This window comes from Hyperolius riggenbachi, chromosome 1 (genome assembly GCF_040937935.1).
Source record: "Hyperolius riggenbachi isolate aHypRig1 chromosome 1, aHypRig1.pri, whole genome shotgun sequence".
NCBI lineage: Eukaryota > Metazoa > Chordata > Amphibia > Anura > Hyperoliidae > Hyperolius > Hyperolius riggenbachi.
Window position 1 is genome coordinate 56,174,766 of NC_090646.1, and position 22,514 is coordinate 56,197,279.

General features: G+C 46.9%; 1 long non-coding RNA gene across 1 annotated transcript; it reads left to right on the forward strand.

Moving 5' to 3' along the window:
* The first annotated feature begins 13,350 nt into the window (after positions 1 to 13,350).
* Positions 13,351 to 22,095, forward strand: LOC137545304 (uncharacterized). Its single transcript, XR_011026019.1, has 3 exons — positions 13,351 to 13,428; positions 21,217 to 21,373; positions 21,961 to 22,095. It is a non-coding gene; the product is annotated as an uncharacterized lncRNA (long non-coding RNA).
* The last annotated feature ends 419 nt before the right edge of the window (positions 22,096 to 22,514 follow it).

The window sequence follows — 22,514 nt, forward strand, 5'->3', positions numbered from 1 at the left end:
CCGGCCCTAGACTATTTGCCGCCTGAGGCAAAAGAAAAAATTTCTGCTGCAGGAAGTGACGTCAGTGGAGCGCACGCTTGGAACGAGGAAGAGGTGAGTCCTACCCGCCCGTGCCTCTTACACATAGCGGCTGCTTGTATTTAAGGCTGGAGGGGAGCGGAGGACGGGGGACCCAGGCGAGGGAGGGGGGGGTCCGACCCCCCTCCCCGCCGCTAGGCCCAATACCCCCGTCCTGCCAGCTACCCCTCCAGCTCGGCGGCCGGCTCCCCGCACCCACGGATGGGCGGGTGCCGCCCCTGGAATTTTGCCGCCTGAGGCAAAAGTTTCACCCCGCTTCATGAGCGGGCCGGCCCTGGACTTGATTCATTTGCACTGCTAAAGCATGCAATGTGAAGGAGTGGCCACTAATGCATGCCTTACATGGCAGCGCTCGCTGCTATGTAAGGAGTGTGCCTTCCTTAGAAGCGTGACTTCCTTACATAGGAGTGTGCCTTCCTTAGAAGCGTGACTTCCTTACAAAGGAGCGCGCCTTCCTTAGCATCATGCCTTCCTTAGATAGGAACGTGCCTTCCTTAAGGCCCATACACACGGGCTACAACTGTTGCTGGAAACACATGGCGCGCGCATGTTGCGGCAACAGGTCCTCCATGTGTATGAGGCGCGCGCAAGCAACTGTTGCTAATCAGAGCTGTCTCCAGGCGATTGACTTGTTCAATCCCCGGCAACAGCTGTTGCAGCAACCGTCTCTAGTCTCAAGTCGGTGCGGTCATGTGTATGCTAGTCTCTAGCAACTCTTGTGAGTCCAACAGTTCATTGAACCTGCGACAGAAGTTGCTGAGCAACAGTTTCCGCTATGTTGCAGACAGGTTGTTGCCGCGTGTATACAATCATTGCTTGTATACAACTGTCGTTGCTGGAGACTTTCAACTGTTGCTTGTCTCCATGCAACTGCAGACATCCGTGCCTCATGTGTATGTAGCTTTAGAAGCGTGACTTCCTTACATAGGAGCATGCCTTCCTTAAGCTACATACACATGAGGCACGGATGTCTGCAGTTGCATGGAGACAAGCAACAGTTGAAAGTCTCCAGCAACGACAGTTGTATACAAGCAACGATTGTATACACGCGGCAACAACCTGTCTGCAACATAGCGGAAACTGTTGCTCAGCAACTTCTGTTGCAGGTTCAATGAACTGTCGGACTCACAAGAGTTGCTAGAGACTAGCATACACACGACCGCACCGACTTGAGACTAGGGACGGTTGCTGCAACAGCTGTTGCCGGGGATTGAACAAGTCAATCGCCTGGAGACAGCTCTGACTAGCAACAGTTGCTTGCGCGCGCCTCATACACATGGAGGATCTGTTGCCGCAACATGCGCGCGCCATGTGTTTCCAGCAACACTTGTAGCCCGTGTGTATGGGCCTTTAGATAGGAGCGTGCCTTCCTTAGATAGGAGCGTGCCTTCCTTAGAAGCGTGACTTCCTTACATAGGAGTATGCCTTCCTTAGATAGGAGCGTGCCTTCCTTAGAAGCGTGACTTCCTTACATAGGAGTGTGCCTTCCTTAGATAGGAGCGTGCCTTCCTTAGAAGCGTGACTTCCTTACATAGGAGCGTGCCTTCCTTACATAGGAGCGCGCCTTCCTTAGCATCATGCCTTCCTTAGATAGGAATGTGCCTTCCTTAGAAGCGTGACTTCCTTACATAGGAGCATGCCTTCCTTAGGAGCGTGCCTTCCTTAGATAGGAGTGTGCCTTCCTTAGAAGCGTGACTTCCTTACATAGGAGTGTGCCTTCCTTAGATAGGAGCGTGCCTTCCTTAGAAGCGTGACTTCCTTACATAGGAGCGCGCCTTCCTTAGGAGCATGCCTTCCTTAGATAGGAACGTGCCTTCCTTAGAAGCATGACTTCCTTACATAGGAGCGTGCCTTCATTAGATAGGAGCGTGCCTTCCTTACATAGGAGTGTGCCTTCCTTAGAAGCGTGACTTCCTTACATAGGAGCGTGCCTTCCTTAGATAGGAGCGTGCCTTCCTTACATAGGAGCGTGCCTTCCTTACATAGGAGCGTGCCTTCCTTACATAGGAGCGTGCCTTCCTTAGTTAGGAGCGTGCCTTCCTTACATAGGAGCGTGCCTTCCTTTCATAGGAGCGCGCCTTCCTTAGCATCATGCCTTCCTTAGATAGGAACGTGCCTTCCTTAGAAGCGTGACTTCCTTACATAGGAGCATGCCTTCCTTAGGAGCGTGCCTTCCTTAGATAGGAGCGTGCCTTCCTTAGAAGCGTGACTTCCTTACATAGGAGTGTGCCTTCCTTAGATAGGAGCGTGCCTTCCTTAGAAGCGTGACTTCCTTACATAGGAGCGCGCCTTCCTTAGGAGCATGCCTTCCTTAGATAGGAACGTGCCTTCCTTAGAAGCATGACTTCCTTACATAGGAGCGTGCCTTCATTAGATAGGAGCGTGCCTTCCTTACATAGGAGTGTGCCTTCCTTAGAAGCGTGCCTTCCTTACATAGGAGCGTGCCTTTCTTAGACAGGAGCGTGCCTTCCTTACATAGGAGCGTGCCTTCCTTACATAGGAGCGTGCCTTCCTTAGGAGCAAGCCTTCCTTAGATAGGAGCGTGCCTTTCTTAGAAGCGTGACTTCCTTACATAGGAGCGTGCCTTAGATAGGAGCGTGCCTTCCTTAGATAGGAGCGTGCCTTCCTTAGATAGGAGTGTGCCTTCCTTACATAGGAGCGTGCCTTCCTTAGGAGCGTGCCTTCCTATACATAGTTACTATGTATAGGAAGGCACGCTCCTGTCTAAGGAAGGCACACTCCTTACATAGCAGCGAGCGCTGCTATGTAAGGCATGCATTAGCGGGCGCTCCTTCACATTAAAGGATACCACAACCCAAAGGCTCTGGTAAAATGAAAACTGCAATGGGTAGGGAGTGAAAATTAGATACTTACCGCTTCTGTAATTCCCCGCCGTCAGCCGCCGGTCTTCTCCAATAGATGCCGGTGTCCGGGCAACTCTCCTGACCTCTAACCCGGACATACTGCGCCGTGCTTGCGCAGTATGTCCTATTGTCTTTGCTTCTGCCGTCCCATAATGACGGGCAGAAGTATGCACACTCCCCCGCCTCCTCTGTCCCAGCGTCTGTGCTCCACTGAAAAGCAAGTGCCAGACTCTAGTGATTAGCATCGCCCGGTTGAGCGGATTTTCCTTTAAAGTACTGTATCTTTAGAAGAGGCTTCCTTCTAGGACAACAACCATGCAGTCCAGTTTGATGCAGAGTGCGTTGTATGGTCTGAGCACTGACAGGCTGAGCTCCCACCCCTAAGGCCCCGTTCACACTTGCGGTTTTGCGAAAACCGCACCGGATGTCCGGACCGCACCGGAGCCGGATCGGACCTGAACCGTACGGTTTCCGTGCGGTATGAACACGGTTGCGGTCCGGATCCGGATTCTTAAAGAGATAACAACCTGTATAAATACCTGGGGTTCTGGGAGGTCAGCAGAAGCTCTGGGGTCATTGTTGGAGACAGCTGGACGTGTGGAGACCATCCTTGGATACAGAGACAGCAGTTGGGACCATGGATCCAGTCATTTTTTACGCTTATTACCTGGGAATTCTCTCCTTCCTGTTGTTTACCTACTACTATGTGGGGAGAAGGCGTGCTCCTCGCAGGAGATGGTGGGTGCACCCTCTACTAGCCAGGAGGCAGAGGAAGGGAGAGTTCCAGGCCCTCTACCGGGACCTCAGACGACACCCACAGAAGTTCTACAGCTACACTCGGATGTCTATTCCCCTGTAAGTATATAGGCCTAAATACACCAACCCCCACCATTCCTAAACACCACACCCTCACCCCCACAACACCTCATCCCTGTATACATAGCTAAACACACCACCCTGACCCCCACACCCCTGTATACCTAGCTATACACTACACCCCCACCCTCCACAACACTCCCAAACCTCTGTAAACACACCTCCCCCATCCTCCACCCAACACCTTGTCCCACAACATACTTTACAGCTTCTTCCTTTACATCTCCTGACAGGTTTGATACCCTTTTGGAGATGGTGAAGGATGACCTTAGGAAGAAGGATACCACGTTCAGGAGAGCAGTCACACCACAAGAACAACTACTCATCACACTGAGGTATGTAAAAACAAATTTTTTTATTGCAAAAACAACCACTTTCCAACATGGAAACATTCTTCCAACATGGAAGACAAAAAAATAACATATCTATGGTATAGCCCGGTCAGTTTTAAGGAACACCAACCACCAACTTTGTGCTGGAAGAGTTGCAGGGCATAGCTGCCCAAGTGTCTTTCGGGGACACCAGGCCCTAATAAATTGAAGTGCTTCAAAAACCTAACCACTGGCACAGGACCCTCTGAGCCATGGATGAAGGACACAGGTCAGTGAAAAGGCTAGGCCTCTCACCGACCAGTGTAGGTGTCCTTCATCCATGGTTTCAAGGGTCTTGTGCAAGTGGTTAGGAACAAGAACAAAGTGAGGAGCAAGAGGAACCGATGGCAGAGGTGCATGACTACAGGTGCAGTGCAACAGGCACAAGGTTGTGACCCAGGTAGTGTCTTTCGGGGACACCAGGCCCTAAAATTGAAGTGCTTTAAAAACCTAACCACTGGCACATGACCCTCTGAGCCATGGATGAAGGACACAGGTCAGTGAAAAGGCTAGGCCTCTCACCGACCAGTCAAGGTGTCCTTCATCCATGGTTCAAAGGGTCTTGTGCAAGTGGTTAGGAACAAGAACAAAGTGAGGAGCAAGAGGAACCAATGGCAGAGGTGCATGACTACAGGTGCAGTGCAACAGGCACAAGGTTGTGACCCAGGTAGTGTCTTTCGGGGACACCAGGCCCTACAATTGAAGTGCTTTAAAAACCTAACCACTGGCACATGACCCTCTGAGCCATGGATGAAGGACACAGGTCAGTGAAAAGGCTAGGCCTCTCACCGACCAGTCAAGGTGTCCTTCATCCATGGTTCAAAGGGTCTTGTGCAAGTGGTTAGGAACAAGAACAAAGTGAGGAGCAAGAGGAACTGATAGCAGAGGTGCATGACTACAGGTGCAGTGCAACAGGCACAAGGTTGTGACCCAGGTAGTGTCTTTCGGGGACACCAGGCCCTAAAATTGAAGTGCTTCAAAAACCTAACCACTGGCACATGACCCTCTGAGCCATGGATGAAGGACACAGGTCAGTGAAAAGGCTAGGCCTCTCACCGACCAGTCAAGGTGTCCTTCATCCATGGCTCCAAGGGTCTTGTGCAAGTGATTAGGAACAAGAACAAAGTGAGGAGCAAGAGGAACCGATGGCAGAGGAGCAGGACTACAGGTAGTGTCTTTTGGGGACAAAAGGCCATAAATTATTAGTGCTTCAAAAACCTAACCACTGGCACATGACCCTCTGAGCCATGGATGAAGGACACAGGTCAGTGAAAAGGCTAGGCCTCTCACCGACCAGTCAAGGTGTCCTTCATCCATGGCTCCAAGGGTCTTGTGCAAGTGATTAGGAACAAGAACAAAGTGAGGAGCAAGAGGAACCGATGGCAGAGGAGCAGGACTACAGGTAGTGTCTTTTGGGGACAAAAAGCCATAAATTATTAGTGCTTCAAAAACCTAACCACTGGCACAGGACCCTCTGAGCCATGGATGAAGGACACAGGTCAGTGAAAAGGCTAGGCCTCTCACCGACCAGTCAAGGTGTCCTTCATCCATGGTTCAAAGGGTGTTGTGCAAGTGGTTAGGAACAAGAACAAAGTGAGGAGCAAGAGGAACCGATGGCAGAGGAGCAGGACTACAGGTAGTGTCTTTCGGGGACACCAGGCCCTAAATTATTAGTGCTTCCTAACCACTGGCACAGGACCCTCTGAGCCATGGATGAAGGACACAGGTCAGTGAAAAGGCTAGGCCTCTCACCGACCAGTGAAGGTATCCTTCACCCATGGCTCCAAGGGTCTTGTGCAAGTGATTAGGAACAACAAAGTAAGGAACAAGAGGAATCAAAGGCACAGGTGCAGAACTACAGGTGCAGTGCAACAGGCACAAGGTTGTGACCCAGGTAGTGTCTTTCGGGGACACCAGGCCCTAAATTATTAGTGCTTCTAAAACCTAACCACTGGCACAGGACCCTCTGAGCCATGGATGAAGGACACAGGTCAGTGAAAAGGCTAGGCCTCTCACCGACCAGTGAAGGTGTCCTTCATCCATGGCTCCAAGGGTCTTGTGCAAGTGATTAGGAACAACAAAGTAAGGAACAAGAGGAATCAAAGGCACAGGTGCAGGACTACAGGTGCAGTGCAACAGGCACAAGGTTGTGACCCAGGTAGTGTCTTTCGGGGACACCAGGCCCTAAAGTTCAAGTCCAGCAAAACCAAAAGTTCCCTGACATGGTCATCTGAACACCTCTGAACCTTGGTTGAAGGAGATGGGGCAGGGAAAAGGTTGGGCTAAAAAGCCCTGTGATGGTATCCTTCCTCCGAGGATCGGAGGTATTCAGAGGAGCATGTCCAGGAACAATTTGACTTTTTTTTTCAAATTGTATCGGCACCACTACTAGAAAAGGTGGGAGTTGCTGCCTGGAAATCTGGACTCTCTTGGGTGCTGGTCGTGGATGAGCTGGACCCTGACAGCGGTGGCCCATATTGACTGCCTCTGTAGCCGGTGTACATCTGTGATGATTGCCAGGTGGGCACCGCTGTTGGTTGTGGGGGTCTAAAAATTGGTGGTTGCAATAATGGCGTGTCCATGTGCTGTTTGATCACCTCCAGCAAAGTGGAATGGCACGCCATCAAGTTTTGGGAAGGCACCTTTTCCAAATATGGTATTAGAGACATCACAGTGTGAAAACACGGGTGTGCCTGCAATTTCAGTAGTTCCTTGCTTTGTTGATGCATTTGCTGCATCATGTTCTGCAGCTGGCCCACCGACTGATGATGCTGCGCACGCAGTTGGTCGATTTCTCCTCTGTGCATCTCATGCATCATTTTAAGCTCGTCCCTGTAGTGCCCATGTACAGCGTCGAGCTCACATTGCAGTGAAGTGATGTGGGACTTGTACTGCTCCATGATATGGCCCCTGTCCTCATCTTGCAACTGCCGGGTTATGAGAGTTTGGTGGCTCTGAAGAATCCCGAGAAGTCCGGAGACAGCCCCGGACATCTCGGACTCTGTCTCTCTCCTTGTTGGGGGGAGGGTACCTCGACGCCTCACTGGTGTGGTGGTCCTCACTGGTGGTGTGGCAGCATCTTCCCGTCCTCTGGCCTGTGTCGGGGTTGCCCTGCGCGCTGGTTGTGCTGCAGTCTCTCGGTGCTCCTCACTTTGTTCTTGTTCCCCGGGAGCTTCCATAGCGGTCGATTGTGGAGGTGCAGCTTCATCCACACTCGGTCCTGCAACCTCAACATCCAAGCTCTCTTCTCCCAAGTCATCATCAAAGGAGAGAGCTGGGATAGCTAAGGACTCCCTCCTCCTACTCCTCTCCTCGGGGACATAGGTTACATCGGCGACGTCATCATCCACCAAGCTCTCCTCACTGCTGAACCGTGCCTCCTGGGTCGGTTCCTCTTGCTCCAAATTGTCTTCAGTCCTGTAGATAAAAACAATATTTATTGGTGTGCCAAACAGCATGTGGCGTCAATTCACAGAGCTAGCAAACACTAGCAAACACTTTATCAACCGTTTCTACCAAACATTTGATAAAGCTTGTGAGAAAAGTTCGCTAGCCATGGGAATTGAGGCCAGTTTATAGCAATACATGGCCGAAGTCATGGTAGTTGTCTGCTAAAATGAGCTCTCAGTTCCTGCGCACAGTATTGGTACTTACAGTCTAGGTTCCAGGCTTGCATTGATGAAAGACAATTGCTTGGCAAATTGGTAGTCTTTTTGTCGCTTTCCCCCGCCACTGCCACTTCGTTCGGCAAGTTTTTTCTTCCGTAGCCATTTCACGTATGCATCACGTATATTGCGCCACCTTGTCTTGAACCTTTCTCCTGTAACGACATGAAAAATTGATTTCGATTATTTCTCTTGTAGGTACATCGCAACTGGACAAACATATACATCGCTACATGTCACATTTCGTATTGGGAAGAGCACGGTGGCAGGCATCGTCGTGAGGACTTCGAGGATCCTTTGGACGCGACTGAGGGCCAGATACATGCCTGTGCCAGACACCACGAAATGGGAGGAGATCGCCCAGGGCTTCTGGACCGAGTGCAAGTTTCCTAATTGTGTTGGCGCACTGGATGGGAAACACATCCGGATTCAGAAACCCGTGGGGAGTGGCAGCCATTATTTCAACTATAAAAAATACTTTAGCATTGTTCTAATGGCAGTGGCAGATGCGGACTACAAGTTTGTGTACGTGGACGTGGGGTCGTACGGTAGTTCCAATGACTCTGGAATTTTCCAGCGTACGACCCTTTGCCGGCTGATGGAGGAAGGCAGACTGCGTCTCCCCCGTGACAGACCCTGGCCTGGGACAAGGGCACCGGCCTACCCCTATGTGTTTGTGGGGGACGAGGCCTTCGCCCTGTCCGACCATGTAATGCGTCCGTACCCAGACAGGGGACTTGATGCCAGCCAGCTACACTTCAATGCTCGGTTGAGCCGTGCAAGGAGAATGGTGGAGTGCACATTTGGGATCCTGGTGTCAAAGTGGAGGGTGTTCCACACGCCCATGCTGCTGAAACCGGGCAACGCAGTTGTCGTGGTGAAGGCAGCATGCATCCTCCACAACTTTGTGCGGCAGGAGGAAAGAGAGACTCCGGAACCCCCGAATGTGCTTCCACTAATGCCCCTGCAGAGGTATGCAACCAGGCCAAGGGTAGTGTCACTGCGGAACAGGGACCAACTGAGACTTTATTTTACCACACCACCAGGACGAGGGTGAATGTTTGGTTTTTAATATGTTTTGTTGAAATGTGTTTATTTTGGAGTTTCAAGTTTTTAAGTGATTTTAAATGTCTTAATTTTTTACAATAAATTGATGTTTAATAATTGGTCATTGTGTATGTTTTATGTGCACAGGTGGGGTACATCGCAGGTGGGTGGGAGACATCACAGGTGGGTGGGATACATCAAAGGTGGGTGGGATACAGCACAGGTGGGGTACATCACAGGTGGGGTACATCACAGGTGGGGTACAGGTGGGTGGGATACATCACAGGTGGGGTACAGGTGGGTGGGATACATCACAGGTGGGTGGGAGACATCACAGGTGGGTGGGATACATCACAGGTGGGTGGGAGACATCACAGGTGGGGTACAGGTGGGTGGGATACATCACAGGTGGGTGGGAGACATCACAGGTGGGTGGGATACATCACAGGTGGGTGGGATACATCACAGGTGGGGTACAGGTGGGTGGGATACATCACAGGTGGGGTACAGGTGGGTGGGATACATCACAGGTGGGTGGGAGACATCACAGGTGGGTGGGATACATCACAGGTGGGTGGGATACATCACAGGTGGGGTACAGGTGGGTGGGATACATCACAGGTGGGTGGGAGACATCACAGGTGGGTGGGATACATCACAGGTGGGTGGGATACATCACAGGTGGGTGGGATACATCACAGGTGGGGTACAGGTGGGTGGGATACATCACAGGTGGGTGGGAGACATCACAGGTGGGTGGGATACATCACAGGTGGGTGGGATACATCACAGGTGGGGTACAGGTGGGTGGGATACAGCACAGGTGGGGTACAGGTGGGTGGGATACATCACAGGTGGGTGGGATACAGCACAGGTGGGGTACAGGTGGGTGGGATACATCACAGGTGGGTGGGATACATCACAGGTGGGGTACAGGTGGGTGGGATACAGCACAGGTGGGGTACAGGTGGGTGGGATACATCACAGGTGGGGTACAGGTGGGTGGGATACATCACAGGTGGGGTACAGGTGGGTGGGATACATCACAGGTGGGTGGGATACATCACAGGTGGGTGGGATACATCACAGGTGGGGTACAGGTGGGTGGGATACATCACAGGTGGGTGGGAGACATCACAGGTGGGTGGGATACATCACAGGTGGGTGGGATACATCACAGGTGGGGTACAGGTGGGTGGGATACATCACAGGTGGGGTACAGGTGGGTGGGAGACATCACAGGTGGGTGGGATACATCACAGGTGGGTGGGATACATCACAGGTGGGGTACAGGTGGGTGGGATACAGCACAGGTGGGGTACAGGTGGGTGGGATACATCACAGGTGGGTGGGATACAGCACAGGTGGGGTACAGGTGGGTGGGATACATCACAGGTGGGTGGGATACATCACAGGTGGGGTACAGGTGGGTGGGATACATCACAGGTGGGGTACAGGTGGGTGGGATACATCACAGGTGGGTGGGATACATCACAGGTGGGGTACAGGTGGGTGGGGAACAGGTGGGTGGGCCACGGGTGGGTGGGCAACACGTGGGTGACACAAATCCATAGCAAAAGTGGAATACATCACAAGCTAAACCACAAGCCCCCCCAAAAACTTCTAGTCAACATACCCTCTGTGCCTTGCTGTCTCTTGCTCAAGTGCTCAAAGTCCTCCACATACAGCTTGGCAATTTTTTTCCACAGGCCTCTGCATTTTTTGATGTTGCTGTGGTCCGCATCCCCCTTGTCCCACAGGGCTGGTACCTGCTGCACCTGTAGGATGAGGTCTTCTGATGTGTAGGGCCTCACCCCCTCGTTATCAGACATATCGTCAGACATGTTGCTGCCAAACAGCTCCAGCATGAAGTCACTGCTGCTCCACTCTGTGAACGCTGGTGCCATGTGGTCCCCATCCAAAATGGCCACCATACCATAGAGTCAGCATAGGAAGTGTGGTATAACATCCGGTTTTTATAGCCAGTGTGTTGTGCGCTCTCCGGTTCTCATTGGTTTCCATTGGCCGGATGCAACATTCCGGCTCCGGTCCGGATACGTCAGCCGGACCAGCCGGACCAAAAAATAGCGCATGTTGGAACGGACGCCGGAGTCCGGATCCGGTCCGGCTCCGGTCCGGACGAAATGGACGCATGTGAACGGTCGCATAGACTTTCATTGCTATGCCGTGCGTCCGTTTCGTCCGGTCCGCATGCGGTCCGGCTCCGGCACGGCTCCGGCACGGCGATTCCGGATAGCAACCGCTAATGTGAACCGGGCCTTAAACTCTGTAGTAATGCTGCTAGCACTCATACATCTATTTGCACAACCTCTGGATATAATGCTGAGCACTTGCCCTCAACTTCTTTGGTTGACCATGGCGAGGCCTGTTCTGAGTGGAACCTGTCCTGTTAAGCTACTGTATGGTCTTGGTCACCCTGCTCAGGGCCGGCGCTACCATAGAGGCAAAGGGGACAACTGCCCCAGGGCCCCAGAGCTTGTATGGGGCCCCCAGTGGCTACAAGATAAAAAAAAAATTTCAAATCGACTTTATAGTTTTTGAGAAAATCGATTTTAAAGTTTCAAAGGAAAAAAAATACACATTTAAAAACCTGCCGACTTTAATGGTTAATAGCAAATCCACCTTAAATGCTAGAAACCCTAAATTTGCAGGCTATGTTAAGGGGATCATTGGGAATAAGAGGAAAAAACAATTTTTCAAAAAGACCTTATAGATTTTGAGAAAATCGATTTTATAGTTTCGAAGGAAAAAAGTATACTTTTAAATGCGGTAAATGTCACTTTTAGTAGCAAACCTAACGGTAGTGTAATTTTCTATGCATCAAAAGAAAGAGCAATAAATTTCCTGACGGGGTTTCCAGGGGGTCCATACGCAGCCGCAGCGCTTTGGCCAGGGATCGCTATACAGCCGCAATATGGCTGTATGAAGATCCCTGGCATTTTTTCCTATTTTCCCAATTTTTTTTTTATGTTTAGAGTGTAGGAATTTAAAATATAAAAAAAATGATGTGGGGTCCCCCCTCCTGAAACTTTTTAACCCCTTGTCCCCCATGCAGGCTGGGGTAGCCAGAATGTGGAGTCCAACCGATTGGGGCTTCACACCCTGACTATAACAGCTGCGAAAAAGGTCCCTTAATGCCGATTTTTGTTCTGGGGTATCTGTTGGGGAGCCCCCAGGTTTATTTTGCCCTGGGGCCCCATTGTTGCTTAAACCGGCCCTGACCCTGCTGAAGGTCAGTTTCAGGGTGTTGCCAATCTTTTTATAGCCTGGGCCATGTTTATGTAGAGCAGGGGTACCCAATGCGTTAATCGTTATCTACCAGTAGATCGTGAAGGACTGCTGAGTAGATTGCGGTCAGATGCTCAAAGTAAATAGGCCTCAGAGACTGACACTGGGCTCTTGTGCTGTGATTGGCTGGCGTTGCACAGTCAGTCTCCGCGACCCCTCCTGGCAGTTCAGTGATTGTGCCCTTGGCTTTTCCCTTCGAGCACTTCCTGCGACTTGCCGGACCTTCTATGCCCTTGCCCACTGAAGTTACAGCACGGGCGCGGCTGCCGGGAACGGGCATTCGTCACCTCAGCTATCGGCAACCTGACTACCTACTGATTACATTAGCCACCTGGTAAGTGACCCGGCTTTCTCTATTTGTCGGGAGAGCAGGTACTTTTCCTTTTTCCTCACACTGGGTGGAACTTTGCCTGGCTGATAGTATAAGGTGCACAGTGCTGCGGTCCTATGCATCTGAATTCACTGTAATGTTCCACCAATCACCAGAGCCGAGTTTATCCTACTTTGCTATACACATTGCTGCCACGCCAGCCAGAAGAAGCAACCACACCGCTTCCTCCTCCCTCGTCTGCTACTTCAGGACCGGGGGCAATGGCTTCTTCTGGGGGGGGGGTCTGGTAGATCACCTTGCCTCAGACATTTCAGAAGTAGCTCGTGAGTTGGAAAAGTGTGGGTACCCTGATTATTTTTTATGATCCTAAGAGAGCCATGAAGTACCATGTTGAATTTCTAGTGACCAGTATGGATAAGAGGGATAACTCCAAATATAGTACACATGGGACCTTGTAACACTAACGAGTAACATGACCCCAGGGAGGGGAAGTGTCTAATTGGGCAGAATTGTGACATTCTTCACTTAGGGGTTTATTCACTTTTGTTGGCGGCGGTTGAGACAGTAAATGTACAGTTTTATACAAGCTGCACATTGACTTCTTTATATTGTATTAAAGTGTCATATTTTCAGTGTTACGTAGTTACATACTTAGTTTCATTGAAAATAGACATTCATCCAACCAAAGAAAATAGATAAATAAAAATAAATAAAATAAGCGCGCATTGGGAACCTTTCTTTCCTGCCACCTCACATATCCCAGTTGATCCAACAGTTTCCAACTGACTCAGTCAGGGGCTTTACCGGGGCTGCCAGTGGCATAACAGACGGCACTGGAGGGCCAATGAGGGAGCCCAAGGACTGCAGGGGCCTGGAGGAAGCCCCAGGTATGTATAAATCCTTGTGTTACATTTATCTCAGGTACACTTTAATATAGAACATGTTGGGGGGATTGTGTATATCCCTCTTTAATCTTGATTCCGTCTGGGTCCAGGGGCGTAGATACAGGGGAACAGCCCCTGCACATGCAGGGAGGCCCAGAGCTGTGAGGGGGCCTAACTTCTACCCTTCCCTTCCTCCAATTAAAGTGGAATATAACCCAGTATTTGCTCTAAAAGATTATTTACAGCATATAATATACTAACACAATGTTTGTTTGTTTTTTAGTAAAACAGCATTTAAAGGGTTACATCACAGGACTGACTTTTTCTCCTGCAGGGGCAGCCGCATCCTGGTGATTAGCTTATCTTCTGTATACATTCTTTACTTGATACAATTAAGTAAACATTCTCTGGATGTGCAGAAACTTGTGCTAATGAGTCCTGGAGTGAAACACAGGTCAGAAATCACTGATGGCTGCATTTAAAACAGAATTACAATAAAATGCACCAGCAGCTTTCAAAGTAAATAAACTGAACTTTGGGAAGTTATACTTTATAAATAAATTATAATACTTGTGCACAAAAGCAAATATGATAATTGTATGGGTTATAAAAGGTAGGAAAACACATTTTTGTTGAATATTTTGTCAGCGTTTTAAACCGCTTTAAAGTGTCCATACTTCAGATCAGGTGGTTTTGTGGCTACACTTGTTATGCGTCTGAATATTCTGATGGCCACACTGTTTTATGACCCGTATAGGATGGGCCCTGAGGCACTGAGGGTCACCAAGGGTAGGCAGGGAAAAGGGTGTGAACGTTGTGGGCCCAATCAACAGCCTGGGTCTACTGAATAGTGTTATCTCAGAGATGTTTAGAGGTACAAATTAAATGTTTACAGTCATAGAAAGCATCTCAGTTGGAGACAATACATTCTGATAGGTAGCACTTGGCAAAGATGAGATCAAGTGAAGGAAAGTTTAATTGAAAGGCCAGATCACATGAGTTATTGTCTAGCCAGCAGCATGGTTGGTAATGATGTAAGGGCCGGTTGCCAATCTAGAGACACAACCATTGGTGTTGAATTGCGTTGATGTACGGACATTACAGTTGCAGGAGGAGCAATATTGCTTTTTTTGCACAGTACTTCAGGAAGTGATGAACAGGGCTGTGGAGTCGGTCCAAAAATCCACGGACTCCGACTCCGACTCCTCAGTTTAGGATTCCACCGACTCCGACTCTCCGACTCCTCTAATTTGCATATTACAATTTTGTTGATTAAAAGTATGTAACATGAAATTCGTCTCTTAACTGCCAACGCTTAGGAATTTTACAAGACAACTGAAGTGAGAAGGATATGTAGACTACTATATTTATTCCCTTTAGACTAAAACTAGTCCTTGGTAAGAGTACTTGTAAAAGGTACAAACCGGAACAAAGAACATCTATCAGGCCCTAGGCAATGTAAGTGTGGGTACATGTAAGAATGATGTGCAGGTACTCTGCAGGGGAATGAGGAGATTGTAAACAGACAACACCTCTGTGTTCAATGTGCACAGCATTCTCAGTGTATTCCTTGCAGCTCTGTGGGGAGTGCATATGTAGAGTATAGTACTACTGTGTAACAAAGTAAACCTGAGACAGATGAAATTAAAGTTTTATACATACCTGGGGCTTCCTCCAGCCGCCTTCAGGATAATCAGTCCCTCGTTGTCCTCATCCGCCACCTGGATCCTCTGCTTTGAGTCCAGGTACTTGAGCCAGTCAGGCGTAGTGCGCATGCACACACTCCGCCGCCAGGAGCATACTACACCTGTGCAGCACTATTGCGCAGGTGCAGAATGTTCCTGGCTGTGGGAGCGGCATGTGGCCGGACAGCGCTGACTGGCTGAATTACCAGGACTCATAGCAGAAGATCCGGGTGGTGGAGGACAGCGAGGGACTGATTAGCCTGAAGGGGGCTGGAGGAAGCCCCAGGTATGTATAAAACTTTACTTTTCATCCGTCTCAGTTACCCTTTAATTTGTAGTCACCAAACCAAATTTTAACAACATATCAAATTATTTGATTTCATCAGCAAAGGGAGTGCATACATTTGCATAAATCAGCATCAATGCAGAATTATTTCCATCTCGTTGACCATCTCTATTAGTGACACAGCTACACATCAGGCTTTATTCTTACAGCATAGATGTTATTTAGTATATATAAGAGATTCCTGTGTACACATCATATAAACAGTCACAATCAGATATGTATATCTGACCTTAAAAATACGGGGACTGCTTTATTGAAGCAGCACAAGTAACTAATTTTGATTGGTTTATTTCATTTTTGTGGACTAAGCACAGCTATTACTGTATATATACTGTATATATACATTATTTTTCATGACTATTATCTGAGAAATAGAACATTTTATCATATTTTCTATTTTAATTACAGTTACAAATTCATTAGGAGTCGGAGTCGGAGTCGGTGCATTTTTTTCCCGACTCCGACTCCGACTCCAGGCACCCAAAATTGCCCGACTCCACGACTCCGACTCCACGACTCCGACTCCGACTCCACAGCCCTGGTGATGAAGTGACATTTGTGTTCCAAACACAGCCAAGGGCAGATTAATACTTTTAGCAACCACTAAGCCAACTTTCTTGTTGCTCCCCCCCTCCACACACACACACAGACACACACACACACAGACACACACACACACAGACACACACACACACAGACACACACACGCACAGACACACACACGCACAGACACACACACACACACACACACACACTATACACACACACACACACACGCACAGACGCACACACACACACGCACAGACGCACACACACACACACAGACGCGCAGACACACACAGACGCACACACACAGACGCACACAGACAGACACACACACAGACACACACACACACACAGACGCACACACACACAGACGCACACACACACAGACGCACACACACAGACACACGGACACACACACGCACACACACAGACACACACACACAGACGCACACACACACAGACACGCACATACACAGAAACACACACACACAGACGCACACAAACAGACACACACACACAGACGCACACACACACACAGACGCACACACACACAGACGCACACACACAGACAGACAGACACACGCACAGACGCACACACACAGACACACACACACACACACACACACACAAACACAACACACACACTATTGTTGTGTGTTCTCAGTAGAACCTAATATTAATACTAGTAGACCCAAGCCAATTTAAAAACGGGCTCTAGGTCTGCATCGGCCACACGCGCCACTCGTCCACCTGCACACACGCCCACCCGGCTCACTGACCCCGTCCTCCTGTCTCAACGGCCGTCTGTGTCCGTGCTGCACACATGCCAGTAGCAAAAAGCACGGACACAAGGACACAGAGACAGCAGTACGCAGGGACACTTACGTTTTATTATAGAGGATGAAGGATGATTTGCAATGTGCCCACTAAACAGGATCACTACAACAAAAGCTGCAAAAAAGAAAGAGACAACTGAACACCCTATTTTTTTTTTTTATTTTTTTTTTGTATGGAAGTTTAGTTGTCCTTTAAACTGCTTTATCCAGGTGACAAGACATTTTTTATTTATTGTATTTATAAAGCGCCAACATATTACGCAGCGCTGAACATTAATTTAGGTTACAGACAATATTTAGGGGTGACATACAGCAATATGACAATACAGGAATACAAGAAAACCAGATCACACAGCACAGTATGAGTACCAGGTAATGCTTAGTCAGTCACTGGATGGAGCATGGAGATTAGGCACGTCTAGTTCACTCAAATGCATGGCATGGGTTCACAGTAACGGAGGTGCCAGATCAGGTAGGACACAAAAGGAGGAGGACCCTGCCCAAAGGCTTACAATCTAGAGGGAGAGGTAGGGACACGAAATGTAGGGACCAGAGTTCAGCTGTGGGTTTAGAGCACTAGTGAGGGGTAGTAGGCCAGAGTGAAAAGGTGAGTTTTGAGGGCCTTCTTGAAGGCGTTGAAGGAGGGAGCTGCCCTAATGGGTGGAGGTAGGGAGTTCCATAGTGTTGGAGCGGCTCTTGAGAAGTCCTGGAGGCGTGCATGGGACTGGGTGATACGGGGGGGGCGGTTAGGCGAAGTTCATTGGAAGAGCGGAGTGAGCGGCTAGGCGTGTACCTCCAAACAAGATCGGAAATGTAGTTTGGACAGGTTTTGTGGACAGATTTGTAGGTCAGACACAGTATCTTGAATCTGATTCTGGACTGGATAGGAAGCCAGTGGAGGGATTCACGGAGGGTATCCCCTGTGGTGGAGCGATGGGAGCAGTGGATAATTCTGGCTGCCGCATTCATGATGGACTGCAGTGGGGCTGTTCGGGTCATAGGGAGACCAGACAGAAGGGCATTGCAGTAGTCAAGGCGGGAAATTATGAGGGCATGGATGAGGATTTTGGTGATGGCAGAGGTCAACCTGAAGTGAAATAAAAAACAAACAAACGGATACTCACCTAAGGAGAGGGAAGGCTCTGGGTCCTATAGAGCCTTCCTATGCCTCTCAAGGTCCCCTCATTCCAGCTCTGTCACACTCGTTCAAATCTACCGCCATGGAGGGCTTCGCCCTAGAGAGCGCACAAACGCAGGTGCAGTACGGAGCTGCCTGAAGTCTCCAGGGGCGGCACAGAGCAGTTTTCAACCCATCGTTCAGTGACTGATAACAGGAGTGACAGCGCTGAAAGAAGAGAGGAGCAGGAGGTCTCTACAGGACCACAGAGCCTTCCCTCTCCACAGGTATATATTTTTTATTTCCCTTCAGGTTTGCTTTAAAGGGGAACTGAAGAGAGAGGTATATGGAGGCTGCCATGTTTATTTCCTTTTAATCAATACCAGTTGCCTGGCAGCCCTGCTGATCCTCTGTCTCTAATACTATTAGCCATAGCCCCTGAACAAGCATGCAGCAGATCAGGTGTTTTAGACTTTAAAGTCAGATCTGACAAGACTAGCTGCATGCTTGTTTCTGGTGTTATTCAGATACTACTGCAGTGAAATAGACCAGCAGGGCTGCCAGGCAACTGGTATTGATTAAAAGGAAATAAATATGGCAGCCTCCGTATACCTCTTACTTCAGTTCCCCTTTAAGGAGGTTTGATAATCTGGATATTCATACAGGGTTAAAAATAAAAGTTTATTTGAAATAAAAATATTTTAAAAAAATGAAAAAAGATGATTAACCTTCCAGGCGGTAACCCCGAACGTAGTTCGGGGTAAGCCGCGCAGGAGGTTTTCTCAGGCCCTGCTGGGCCGATCTGCGTAATTTTTTTTTTTTGCTGAACACAGCTAGCACTTTGCTAGCTGCGTCAGCACACCGATCGCCGCCGCCCCGCGCCGATTCGCCGCTACCCGCGCCGCCGCAGAGCCCCCCCCAGACCCCTGCGCTGCCTGGCCTATCAGCGCCAGGCAGCGCTAAGGGGTGGATCGGGTCTCCCTTAGACGTCACGACGTCCATGACGTCGGTGACGTCATCCCGCCCCGTCGCCATGGCGACGTGGGAAGCCCTCCAGGAAATCCCGTTCTTTGAATGAGATTTCCTGATCGCCTATTGCCGGAGGCGATCGGAGGGGTTTGGGGGATGCCGCTGAGCAGCGGCTATCATGTAGCGAGCCCTAGGCTCGCTACATGATTTAAAAAAAAAAAAGCAAAAAAACGGCAGCGCTGCTCCCTGGCGGTTTTTAATAGACCGCCAGGAGGGTTAAAAATAATTTTAAAAAAGTAAAACATCTTTTAATTAAAATCTGTACCCTTCTTTTTTATATACTTCCGTATACTTCCATCCACTATCGGTTACTTTCTATCTTCTTCTTTGTACTTGATCCTTGCAATGTCATCTTCTTGTGTGTACCTCTATTTTCTTCTGACCTTTTCATGTGGAAACTTCCATGTTCTTCATCTTCTAGTCTTTTGTTCTTCCAGTTTTCTTTTCTTCTGATTTCCTTCCTTTGTAAAATCTTGCTGAAAAGCCAACAGCTGCATGTCTGTGCTCGCCACACCTTTGCCGTACACCGCTTTAACATTGTCGCAACTTGCAAAGGAAGTCTAATGCAAGACAGAATTATTAGCATCTTAGGGCTAGTTTCACACTAGGGTGTTGCGTCATAATGTAAGGATAAAGCAAACCAAAAATAACATTTGCGGTGGCATGCAATGTATTGTAGGCAAAGACGGATGACCAATGTGTAACTTTATTGACTAACATTGCGTGCGTCAATGTGCGCGCTTCCAGGAATGCACTGTGTGTCCTGCGTTGTAACAACGGAGTACGTTGCATCACATCACAGCAGATGAGTTGTGAACTGTACATACCATAGATTTTGTATCGCAGTGTGTTGCAGTGCACTAAACGGTGTCCACCACTACGTGTTAAAGTACTGTCATTGATCATTTCTAGTAAGGTCCTTCCAATCACTCAGGTGGATGAAGCAAAGTCGTTAGTGCAGCTCTCTGGTGTCTAGTCCTCCTAGTCCTCATTCTCCATATACTTATCAAACACCTTCATTTCCATTACCTGTAAATCACTCCAATATTTCTCATCATCGTTCTGGCGTGATTGCTCACTGAGTGGAAGCTAATGCAGACAAGTGTGCTCGAGATAACCACATTCACCAAATCTTTATGGACAGATTACACAATTATAGTCCTGAACTATAGGAACTCTGGCTTTACTTTAAAAAAATAACACACTTTTCCTTACGCTTTAATATTTTTTTTACAAATTAATAAACATCATGATTTTAATATTTACTCAGCATAATATTGCTTATTATTTTTTTCCAATCATATTTTAAAAATTCTTACAAATAAAAAAAATATATATAAACTATATATATTTTCTTTAAAAATTTTTAACAATGCTAAAAACCAAAATCCCTAAGGCGTAATTTTTAAATGTATATACATATTTCTCGTTATCTATTTATTAGTTAATTCATGTATTTATTCATATTTTATCTCTAACCTTTTCAAGTGTGACTTAACTGAAAAGTGAACAGTGGTATAATTTTTTTTTTCTATATATAAAAAAATGTATAAGCTAAATAAAAAAAAAATGCTAATAGGATAATGAAAGTAATAAGTTTAACACGGGAAACACTTTGTATAGAAATGAAAATAACACTTTTTCTCAGAATTGTGGTTTTTTTTATTTAATTTTTTAACTTTAACAAAAAACTTTTTAAAGCAAAATTTAGGCTATTTTTTTTTTTTTTAATCTCAGCAACCAGGAAAGTTGTAATTTTCCTTGAGAAATTTTACAGCCCTGTTACAAACACATTATAATCTAATTAAACTTACTCCAGACGAGAAAAGACTGATTAAAAAATAGGGACCATTTTTACACTGTTTTATACATGTAAGCTCTACATTTTTTATTGTTAATAACACCATTTTCTTCATAGTTTTTATAAAAGTCACACCGCATGTGCAAAATTATTTGGACTATGTTGATACTGCACAAAAAAAATGGTGATGCTGAAAAAATATTACTTGTCCAATAAAATTCAAGAATTAATTTCAGGAAAAAAAAATCTATCAATATTTCCCTTTAAGATGATGTGGATATACACAGCCATTTATGTCTGGATTTATTTTTGTTTCATGTTATTTTCGTTGGAGTTAAATTATTATATTTTAAACTAGTAGTTTATAATTATAACCATTGTTACAGATCGGAAAAGTTAGTATTTTTTTTCATACTGTTGTCTTGCATCAGCCTTATTCCCATTTACCAATATAAAATGAAGGTTGTGCACAGCGTGAATTTACTACGACATTATGATAAGACCAATAAAAGAAAAAGAAAGTAAAAGACAAGAAAAATAAAGGAAAGAAAGAAAAAAAGAAAATGATGGTGGTGGCATATCTAAAAGGTAATTAAAATCTTTGTTTTTAAACTGAAAATTCATGTCATTTTTTTTAACGCAATAAAGCAAGCTTATTCTTTTTGACTGAACTTTAACTCAACTGGTCTGCCCAAACTCTTGTGCTATATATCAGCCTATATATATATATATATATATATATATATATATATATATATATATATATATATATATATATATAGATAGATATATAGGGAAAACTTAAGTAACACAATGTAAGGCTAAGTGTTTATATATATATATATATATATATATATATATATATATATTATATATATATATATATATATATATATATATATATATATATATTTTATATATATTTTATATATATATATATATATATATATTTATAAATATATACACACAAACACACACAATTGTACCAAATAAAGGCGTGAAATATCTCGCTTTGCATATAATGAGTCTATTTCATATGGTAGTTTCACTTTTCTTTTTAAGTTGAATTGCTGAAATAAATTGACTTTTGCTTGATATTCTCATTTTTCGAGTTTCATCTGTATATATTGCCATCTTTCTCAGTTATTGTCGCTATGTTTCTCTCTCTCTCCCAGGACCACAACTCTCATCATATCTCTGGCAAGCAGATCCAACTACTGGGTCTTGTGGATTTACAACAAAGCCACCAGCTGTTTTCTTCTCTACAGGAACTGGTAAGAGCCATGGCACAGAACACCAGATGACCTTCTGGATTGTTGTCTTAAAATAAAAACACAAACTTTAAAACACTAACCTCTGCAGAACTTTATTTCTTCACACCCCTTAGTGTGTCACAATTTTCGACCTAAGGGGATAAAAGCAGAAAAATATTAAACCTGTGCTGCGTTGACGGTATAACAATCTTACAGCGTGGGCTGCACGTCGTTCTACGGCTGTCCACTAGAGTGCGCTGGTGCAGCATCATGTACCTCCATTGTCAATCTAATTGGGTTTTCTCCCTATTAAAATGAGCAGAGCCATGTACCCTGAGGGGCAAGTTCTGGTGCAGATTTGGGGATTATATGTGAATTAGAGGAACATAAAGACGATTGGCACCTAGGACAATGGCCATGAATAAATGAGCTAGATCAAAGGGATGCAAGGAGCCCAACTGGCATGCTTCGCATTA